Raw genomic sequence first — 10,521 nt, forward strand, 5'->3', positions numbered from 1 at the left:
ATTGGCAGGCATGGTGGCCGGCAGATATGTTTCCCCCAGCTCAGGCATCCCAGGTGGCCAAAAACCTGGGAGTTAAGATCTCAGATTCTCGGCCTCACAGGCTCATGTTTTGGCATCCTTAAGATGCTCCGGAAGTTTCTTCCTCTGCTCTCTGAAGAGCACTGGAAGATAACGGTGCAAGCTCTGATTGGCTCCAGATTGGATTATGCCAACGTGCTTTATTTGGGTCTTCCGGATTATTTACTGCAGCGATTACAGGTCGTGCAGAATTCCGCGGCGCGTGCCATTTTTGGCCTTCACAGACGAGCCAGAGCGGCCGGTCTCTTACAGTCACTCCACTGGCTGCCTATCCGTAAGCGGATAATTTTCAAGGCACTGACCCTGGCCCATAAAGCGCTCTTCGGTCTGGGAGCTAAATATTTCCAACGTAGGCTTGCTTTTTATCGTCCTACCAGAGCACTGCGCTCTAACTCTCTGTCTCTTGCTGTAGTGCCTCGAGTCAGGAAGGCCCGGATTGGGGGGCGTTCCTTTGGTTTGAGAGCGCCCGAGCTCTGGAACACTCTGCCATTGGTCTTACGCTGCACCTCCAATCTGTTGTCTTTTAGGAGAGGCCTAAAAACTTGGCTTTTTACTCTTTAGTTGTGCTGTCTAGCTGTTCTCTGGATATCTGTGTTTGTTATGTTTTTATGAGCTGCCACTATAAAGCGCCGGGACACTCCGTTGGAGTAGCCGTGCGCTATACAAAATAAAGTTAACATAACATAACATAACATTTTCTAAAGTGGGCTTCTAAACATGTGAGCAGCAAGTTTATCAAGCAAGGAAACCAGCAGAATTTCCAACAAATGATGTGCCTGTCACCGATTGTGCAGGCAACTAAACAGAAATACCTGTACGTTCCCATAAAATCTCCCCAACAGAATTTCCACAAGCGGTGTGCCGGTCACCGAGCGTGCAGGCAAACTGAGGTAACATAGCACAGACTTTTTAACAAGTGGTGTGCCTGCCACTGAACGTGCAGGCAAACTGCATTAAAATACCTGATCTCCCCAACGAAAGACGGCCGCCGCTAGGCATGCTGTGTGATGACGTGTTGTTCAGGCAACCAGGCACACATGTTAATGAACTCATGAAAGCATGCCATGTGGTGTCACATTTTTCCGATGTGTGGCCAAACAGAGCCCAAGAGGAGCCCAAGAGGAGCCGCCTGAAGAAATGGATGACAGGCCTCCGCTGCCGCAATGAAACAAGCTGCAACAGCCGCAAAGGCAGGCATGAAAGCACACAATAGAGAAAAAACTGAAAAAAAAGAATATATATAAAATAAATCCAGTGCAGTGTGTCATTGGGCTAATGAGCACCAGCAACTCTTCCAAGATGAAATGGAATTGATCATACCGGAAACTGATGTCTTAAAGGGTAGGTTTATTTTGATACATCAAGCCTACAGTACATCCTGCAAGCTCATATCCCAACAGCTCACTGGTCGCTCTAAAGGTATCTCAGCAGACATTCTGAACCATGCACGTGGAATCAAAAGTTAAAACATAGCCGGGAGCCGGCTGACATCACAGTGGGGTGTGTGTCAGAGGGCTCCTGGTTGTACTAGCACCCACCCACGGGGGATGCCCTGGCGCTCCCTCCATGGCCCCCCAGATTGACTTTATACATTTAGGCCCACCTACCCCCCAGCTTGGCTGGTGGATTGTATGTGAACTGGTGCATTATTTGCACCAGTTCACACACAGGTAAGCCCCCCCCTTGTAAAACCGGGTCATTTTGTGATAGGTAATTTTGATGTCTCCACAATAAGTTTTGGGTCCTTTTCTCCCGCGGGCACTTGGCCCACCCACACAAGTGAGGTACCCTTTTTATTGGGAGACTTCAAAGAATGCGTGGTGGGTCAAAGTTTGTGGTTCCACACATAATCCAGAACCTTCCATCACTAAAATATGAGGAAAATGTGTTTTTTGGCAAAGTTTGAGATTTGCAAGGGATTCTGGGTAACAGAACCTGGTCAGAGCCACACATTTCACCCCATCATATATTTCCCTGGGTGTCTAGTTAAAAAAAATATATCGGTTTACTAGGTTTTCTTAGATGCCGGCAGAGCTAGGGTTCAAAATCCACAGCTAGACAGTTTGCAAAAAAAGGGTCAGTTTCACTGTAAAAATGTGGTGTCTCCATGTTGTATTTTGGCATGTTTCCTGTCATGGGCACTAGGCCTACCCACACAAGTGAGCTACCATTTTAATCGAGAGGCTTTGAGTAATGTGAGGTAAGTGGAATTTTGTGAACCTATGTAGATTCCAGAACTTTCCGTCACAGAAATTTGAGGAAAATGTGCTTAGTTTTTCACTACGTTTGAGGTTTGCTAGGGATTCTGGGCTGGGTAACAACGTATTGAGAGCCACACAAGTCTCCCCATTCTGGATTTCCCTGGGTCTCTAGTTTTCATAAATATATAGGCTTGCTAGGTTTCCATAGGTGCCGGCAGAGCTAGGGTACAAAATCCACAGCTAGGCACTTTGCAAAAAAGGGATCAGTCTTCACTGTAAAAATGTGGTGTGTCCATGTTTCAATTTGGCCTTTCCTGTCACGTACACTAGGCCTACCCACACAAGTAAGGTACCATTTTTATGAGGAGACTTTGGAAAAAGCAGGATAGGTGGAAGTTTGTGGATCCACGCAGATTCTAGAACTTTCCATCACACAAATGTGAGGAAAATGTGTTTTTTTGACACAGTTTGAGGTTTGCAAGGGATTCTGGGTAACAGAACCTGGAGAGAGCAACACAAGTCACCCCATCCTGGATGCCCCTTCGTGTCTAGTTTTCTAAAATGTATAGTTGTGCTAGGTTTCCCTAGATGCGGGCAGAGCCAGGGTTTAAAATCCACAGCTAAAGGGTCCATTTTCACTGTAAAAATGTGGTGTGTCCATGTTGCGTACTGGGCCATTTCCTGTCGTGGGGACTAGGCCAACCCACACATGCGAGGTACCATTATTATCGTGAGATTTCAAGGAATGCTGGGCGGGTAGAAGTTTGTGGATCCACGCAGATTCCAGAGCTTTCCATCACAGAAATGTGAGGAACATTTTGTTTTTTGACAAATTTTGAGATAGATTATGCAAGGGATTATGAGTAACAGAAGCGAGTGAGAGCCACACAAGTCACCCCATCCTGGCTTCCCCTGGGCATATAGTTAAAAAAAATATATAGGTTTGCTAGGTTTCCCTAGGTTCGGTTGAGCTAGGGTTCAAAATCCACAGCTTGGCACATTGTGAAAAAAGGGTCAGTTTTCACTGCAAGAATTTGATGTGACCTAGTTGCATTTTGGGCAGCTTCCTGTCGCGAACACTAGGCCTACCCACACAAGTGAAGTAGCGGTTTTATTGGGAGACTTTTGGGAACATAGAATAGTAGAAAAAGTGTTATTACCAATTGACTTTCTTTGCATTTCTGCCTTCCCAATGTAAGACAATTTGTAAAAAACTATGTTATTTTGAAAGATTACCTCTACTTCACATGCTTGAATGGGTACCCACAATTTTGGAGATGTGAAAAAAACTACTGCTTCTAAATGCTATATTTTGTTCCAATTTCAGAAATATAATGGTTTCCTTGGTACCTATTATTCACTCTTTATATGAATTGCAATATACCCGGTACTCAATGAAAAACCATTGCAAGGTGCAGCTCAGTTGTTGGCTCTGAGTTTCTCAGGTTCTTAGTGAATCTACAAGTCCTATATAGCCTCACAACCTGAAGGGCCCGGTGGATGTAATGTTGTATTGCTTTTAATAATCTGTCATTTTTAGAAGAAGTTACAGTTGAAAACGTTGGCACAATTGGCTATTTTTTTCAACTCAATTTCAATACTGTCTATTTACAACTGTTACTTTCTATAGGAAAACCTTGAAGGATCTACACAAATGACCCCTTGCTGAATTCAGAATTCTATCTAGTTTTCTAGTCTGTGATACATTATTGGTTTTACACCCATTTCTACCACTAACTGGAAGGAGGTTGAAATCCCAAGCAAATAGGATTAATAGCCTATGTCCCAGTAAAATGACAAATCTGTATAGAAAATGTTGGTTTTCTGACAAAAGTCTGCCTGTCCCTGAAAGCTGAGAAGATGGTGATTTCAGCACCACAAACCCTTTGTTGATGCCATTTGCAGGGAACAAACCAGATGCTTTCTTCTGAGCAATTTGTTTCCCATTACAAAAAAACAAATTCGCTGTATTTTGGCTAATTTCTGAGTCCCCTCCTGGGGAATCCACAAAACCTGTGTACTGTTGAAATCCTCCGGGTGTTGGAAAAAATGCACAAATTTCACGTTGATACATTATTTGAACAAACAATTACAGGGCCTAAGCGAGAACTACCCCAAATAGCCAGAAAAATGCTTCCTGCTGGGGTAAAAGGCCTAGCAGGGAAGGGGGTTAATACACAAATGAGCTGAGAGCGTCTGCTCAGCTCATGCAGCATAACCAACATTTTCTATACAGATTTGTCCTTTTGGTGCTGAAATCACCATCTTCTCAGCTTTCAGGGACAGGCAGACTTTTGTCAGAAAATCTATTACAGTCTTGCCAGTCTGTACCTTCTTCCCTATGTGCTTACATCTCACTACACAGTTCAGGTTACCCCTCTCCCGTTCCACTTCGAGTACTCAAGAGGTGGAGGTCACTGTCTAGCAGAGAAATGTAGAGAGAAAGAGGAGAGAGGAGACAAGGGAAGGGAAGAGAATTATGGAGAAAAGTTTCAGATTTCACCCAAGGGATTAGTGGAAATCTTCAGCGCAGTGCTTCCATTGCCCTTCTTGTAGGAAGAATTCCCCTTGTGAAGGGGAACTTAGTTGTGATTATGAATGTGAGGCAATTGAAGGTGTACATTGAAGTGCTCCCTCCCTACTTTAATACTATGCACCCCTTCACTAAACAGCAACCGAGTCAAACATCCACCGGGTCACCTTAACTCTGTCCTCCCTACAGTTGGAAGCACGAGCTGCTTACTTCCTGAATTTCTCATAGTATATTTTTATTACAGGAAATAAAATGTCGGTCCAAGCAAAAAAAGAATGGCCTTACTAATAATTGTTCGTCCTTTCTTTTGGAACTATTTGGCTGGTGGACGATGGGCCAGCTTGAGCTTTCAACTGGTTTCTGTGATCCCATTTCTGAAAGTTTAAAGTATAAGAACTAATATGCAATTTAGTAAAAACTATAATAAACTAAATTGAATTGAATAAAAGGCAGGAGTGCAAAAGCATCAATCAGAATACCTACATTCCTTTCCGAAGTGCAAGAGATGAATCTATCGGGATATTGCAGTCTTCACCTTCATCTCAGAATGTCCACCCATCACTGTCATCTGAGGGAGGAAGAGGAAGAGAGGGAATCAACACAAACTGGTCAAGATGATATGATACTGAATCACCTATTTTTGGACCTTATGATTGGGCCTTTCATCTTTGCATCTCTCAATTTCACAAAGCAACCAACAGAGTACTATATCAAATAGACAGGGAATGCAATATCATCTAATCTCAACTTCTAGTGCTGTCAATTGTTGCTCTCCGGTGATTCCTCACGAAGCACAATCATGTAAGCACCCCAGTCTTATCCCATGAATATGTTCATTACCTCAGACTTAAGGCCTGATGGCCAGAACCCTATAATGTGCTTTAATGTTGGAAAACCTGAGCGCAATGAGGTATTTTTCTCTCCAATGTGCAGGGCCGGACTGATGATTCTGGGCACCGGGCAATCCCCCAGTAGGCTGGCTGGGGTGGGGGCCGGTTTTTACACTCGGGGCTGGTTTTTTATGTTTTGGTACGGTCTCTTCTTTTTCTCCGCTCCGCGTTGCGAGAAAAAAAAAGCACAACTGCCGTGGTGCATGCACACCGTCCGTGACCGGTGCAGCAGCCTTGTGAATTCAACAATGAGGAGCAGAGGAGGTGCCGGTGCGCAGCACACAGATGACTTCTCCACCGCTGCGTCTGCGCGCCACCCTTCAGAGTGCAGTTCACCCTTAGGGTGGGGCTGGTGGTTCCCTACATGCCACATGCGCATTGGGGCTAGCGCAAGTGCGCGTGACTGGCATCTGATCCCACAGACTGAGATGCCGCCATAATTTAACTATTTCTAGCCCCCTGGGCCCTGTCATCTGCCGCCCGCAGCAGGTGAGTTTGTCTGTCCACTCGACAATGTATCATCATGGGCAGTGGGCACTAGACGGGTGTCGCGACCGTGCCGGGATTACATTTAAAACAATGCTAAAGGTATAGGCCCCGGCCCTGTTTTAATCTGCAGTGTGGTGTGTTGGTTTAGAATAATGTTTTAATGCTTTTATTTAAGTGAAAAGTATAGCAAAGAGGACTAGCTTTTTGGAAAACAGCGACCACTACAAGTTTGGCTATTCCTCAACTATTATGTCTTTCACAGTGTGATTGACTCACAAAGCTGAAGCGCAGCCCCACCCCAAAGGAATTTATGGGCAGCGTATCATATAAAGGTTAATTATTCTTCAGAGCGATAAAACGTGGCACTTTGTACTTTGTACCCAGACCCTCGAGGAAGCTCAGTGTCAATAATGCACATATGTGTCTTTCCATGCTTGTTGCTAGGTTGGTTTTGATAATCATTCCCCATCTGTACTGAAGACAGAGGAGTTTGTTTATAGAAAGCATTAACGCATCTTGCCGTTCCTAAGCTGTTACTCTTTCAGTTGTGATACTAATACATCTGCTTGTCTTAATGTCTCTGATTAGTATGACATTGCATGTGTGTACCTGACTTTAAACCCTGTAGCACTGCATTCTACCTGATGAAAAGACAGAGCCAGAGATCAGAGTTTCTACAGAGTTTCTACAGAGTTGAAGTAAAAATGTAAATTGATACTTGTATAGCGCACTACTCACCCGCAAGGGTCTCAAGGCGCTTGTACGAATACCGCTGTGGAACCCATCCTGGCTTTCCCTGTAAGGCGTCCACTCCTGGGAACCCCAAAGGTGGAGGCCAGGCATCCTTAGCGTTGTGGGGGCCGTTGTGGAGACTAAGCAAGCTATTGCCCAGAGTTGCAGAGTGGTACTCCATGATTGGAATAGGCACCGAGGCGAGAATTATCAGGCCCGTGGAATTTTTGAGCCCAAGACCCGCCGAGGCGGGGAATTGAACCCTGGTCCCGGGCTAGACCTAACCATTGAGCCACACAAGTAGCAAGTGCCTCTATAACAAGAAGAAGCTCCTAACACATAAACTTCAAAAAGTAACTCAGTATAACAATCATTTTTGGCATGTGTCTAGGGAATACGAACCTCACTCTCCCCAGAGCTGTGCCTGTCCACATTTTTCTTCCAGTTCCATCACTCTTGTTTCAAAGAGCTCTCCCACAGACTTAGGATGCGCGATACTGCAATTTCTCTCCACACATAGTACTCCGAGATCTCTTGCGAATTAGGTGTATCACATCAACATCCAAGATTGTTGCTCTGATATTCGTGTGCTTGACTTCTCTTCTCTTCCACACTCCGATGCTTCATTGCTTACGTGTTGTTGACCCTCTCCCGTCCTGCCTTTAAAGGTTCTGGGCAGCCTTGAATGTTCTACCAGTGAGTTTGTTTATCAGGAAAACCTACTCAAGGTTTTCTCGTTTAAGCCAACCTTAAGACTTCATACTTGAGCTCTAATGTCAAAAGGGTGGATTACTTCGCGGATCCCCTTTTCATGAGTGTGGCAAGTGCCCCTTTACCCAGACTATGTGAGACGGACATTTTGTGTAAAGAGGGGCACTGGTTTGTTTATGTGTACGGTGGCCCCCTACACAGTTGTGGTTCTTGCAGGTAAGTACGGTGAGGCAGTGAGGGGGTCAACAGCCAACGGGATAGGCAAAATTAGGTAAATAAATAAATCCTATTCCATCGTCTTTCGACTCCCCCCCCCCACCGAACCCCTCACCCCGACCCACCTCGATTACCTGCAGGAGCCGCGACTGCAAGGATCCCCAGTGCGAATATTTGTGCAGTATCCCCTAACAAAGGTCATTTTCCTTCACACGTCTGGAACATGTATGATAGTTGTCTATACTAAATGGTTAAGGATGTGGGTGGGTTTACTCTGTGAAGGGGGTGATGGTTGCTACAGTCCACTGGACTCCGTATATTTGTGTAGTGCATAATGGTGGTTTGCATTGTGCAGGGCTAGCGTTTTCTTATTGGACCTTCCAGTCCGCTTATGCACATATTCTGTCGCTCTACCCAAAACAAAGTGTGCTTGAAGGTAAAACAGACAGTCAGTCCCTTAACTGGATAAAGGAAAACTCTACACCTTCTCCTTTCTTTGCTGGTTGTGACTTACATATCTTGGTGAAATGGCTCTCCAGACAAAGAACCTACAAATCCACCCAAGCCAGTATAAACCCTCTCCCAGAGGGGACAACTAACAACATAATTGGTAGTACATTAATGCTCAGCAAACACATATAAACCAGAAACCAGAGAAAGAAAGAAGCTGAGAAGATTCAGTGTTTACATTAATGGCAAACAAATTATTGACATTACCGGGCCGTACACACTGAATACAGCCATAAGGGGAGAAACTAGCACAATTCCATATATTCTACCAAAAACTATATTTTAACGCGGGTGTAATACTTGATCATGACCTGTATAGACGCGAGGTTCACCTTCCTCACCTCCTTCAGGAATATATCAATCCCTTGGACAGAGGACATTGTATGAGGTATACTTGCCCTTACACATTAGAAAGGCCATGGCCCAGAATGGTTCATGACCACGTTACCCCCAGCCTCCGTCTGGTGCTTTGCAGAAGAAGCATGTTCTACTATGAACCATCTTGTTTTCTTTGCTCACAGGCAGTGTCGCAGGAATGTGAACATGCCTGGATTCCGTTATCGAAGAAAGACCTAAGCAGAATACTAACAGAGCAAGATCTAACAGTAACAACAGAGTATAAGGTACATTTCTCTTTATCACCGAGGACGGTGGAGTGATGCCAAGGAAATTTGAAGCTTCTGCTCTGGCTCCAGGTCTGCAACACATCTGCCGAGGCTCTGTCTACACTGCCACACCTAGCCGTCTCCTTTCCCTAGCCTTTCTGCCCATTTCCGGTGCCAGCCAGGGCCCTTGTTAGATATAGCTTATATCAAACGGTTTACAGATCATTTAAAAATAATGATACCGGGGGCGTGGTCACGGTGCCGTTCAAGATGGCCGCTTAGAGGAGGAACTCCACAGCACTGGGATACCTTCAGTTAATTAAATGCGTATTTCTGCCTTTATTTTGAAGCAGACGTGATTCCCTTGCTCACTTTGCCACTGGATTCAAGCAAGCCTGGCTGAAGACAGCTGTAATGCCAGAAACCGGTCCTAGGAAGATTGTTACCGGTCCAGGGAAGGCATGGCTTGGCAGTTCGGGCTGGACTGTTCCCATGAGGCACAGGGTCAGACTGATTTGCATAAGGCCATGTCTGAACTGGGGAGGCAGAGTGGGCTAAAGAACGGTGATGGATCAAACACAGATCTGTTGACTGGGTGTGAGTGTTCTATTGGTTCAGATGCTCCGTCCATCACCACCCCCTTTTGTACCGCTTTCTTCGCCATAAGTTGGCAGGGTTTGCTCAGACGTGAGTCCCTTGCTCACTTTGCTACTGAATTCAAGCAAGCCTGGCTGAAGACGGCTGTAATGCCAGAAACCTGTCCTAGGAAGCTTGTTTCCGGTCCAGGGAAGGCATGGCTTGGCAGTTCGGGCATGACTGTTCCCATGAAGCACTGTGTCAGACTGATTTACATATGGCCATGTCTGAACTGGGGAGGCAGAGTGGGCTAAAGAACGGTGATGGATCAAACACAGACCTGTTGACTGGGTGTGAGTGTTTGATTGGTTCAGATGCTCCGTCCATCACCACCCCGTTTTGTACCGCTTTGTTCGCCATAAGTTGGCAGGGTATGCTCAGACGTGAGTTCCTTGCTCACTTTGCCACTTGATCCAAGCAAGCCTGGCTGAAGATAGCTGTAATGCCAGAAACCGGTCCTCGGAAGCTTGTTTCCGGTCCAGGGAAGGCATGGCTTGGCAGTTCGGGCTGGACTGTTCCCATGAGGCACAGGGTCGGACTGATTTGCATATGGCCATGTCTGAACTGGGGTGGCAGAGTGGGCTAAAGAACGGTGATGGATCAAACACAGTCCTGTTGACTGGGTGTGAGTGTTTGATTGGTTCAGACGCTCCGTCCATCACCACCCCCTTTTGTACCGCTTTATTTTGAAACTGGCACCCCATAATGCGCACCGGAACGGCTGGAGCATCTGGTGAGACCGTTTTCGTGCTTCTAACGGACTGCATTCCTTGAATTTTGGCATTGCGTCTTCTCACGCAATGTCCACCGCCATTTTAAGGAAGCTCCACGACTGAATGACGAGTTGCGGACTTCGCGCCTCTGATAAGTACGTTATTCATGTTGCCTTCTCTTCTCATCAAATAACCTGCTCTTCACTG

Source organism: Lissotriton vulgaris, chromosome 2_1 (assembly GCF_964263255.1).
Source record: "Lissotriton vulgaris chromosome 2_1, aLisVul1.2, whole genome shotgun sequence".
Taxonomy (NCBI): Eukaryota; Metazoa; Chordata; class Amphibia; order Caudata; family Salamandridae; genus Lissotriton; species Lissotriton vulgaris.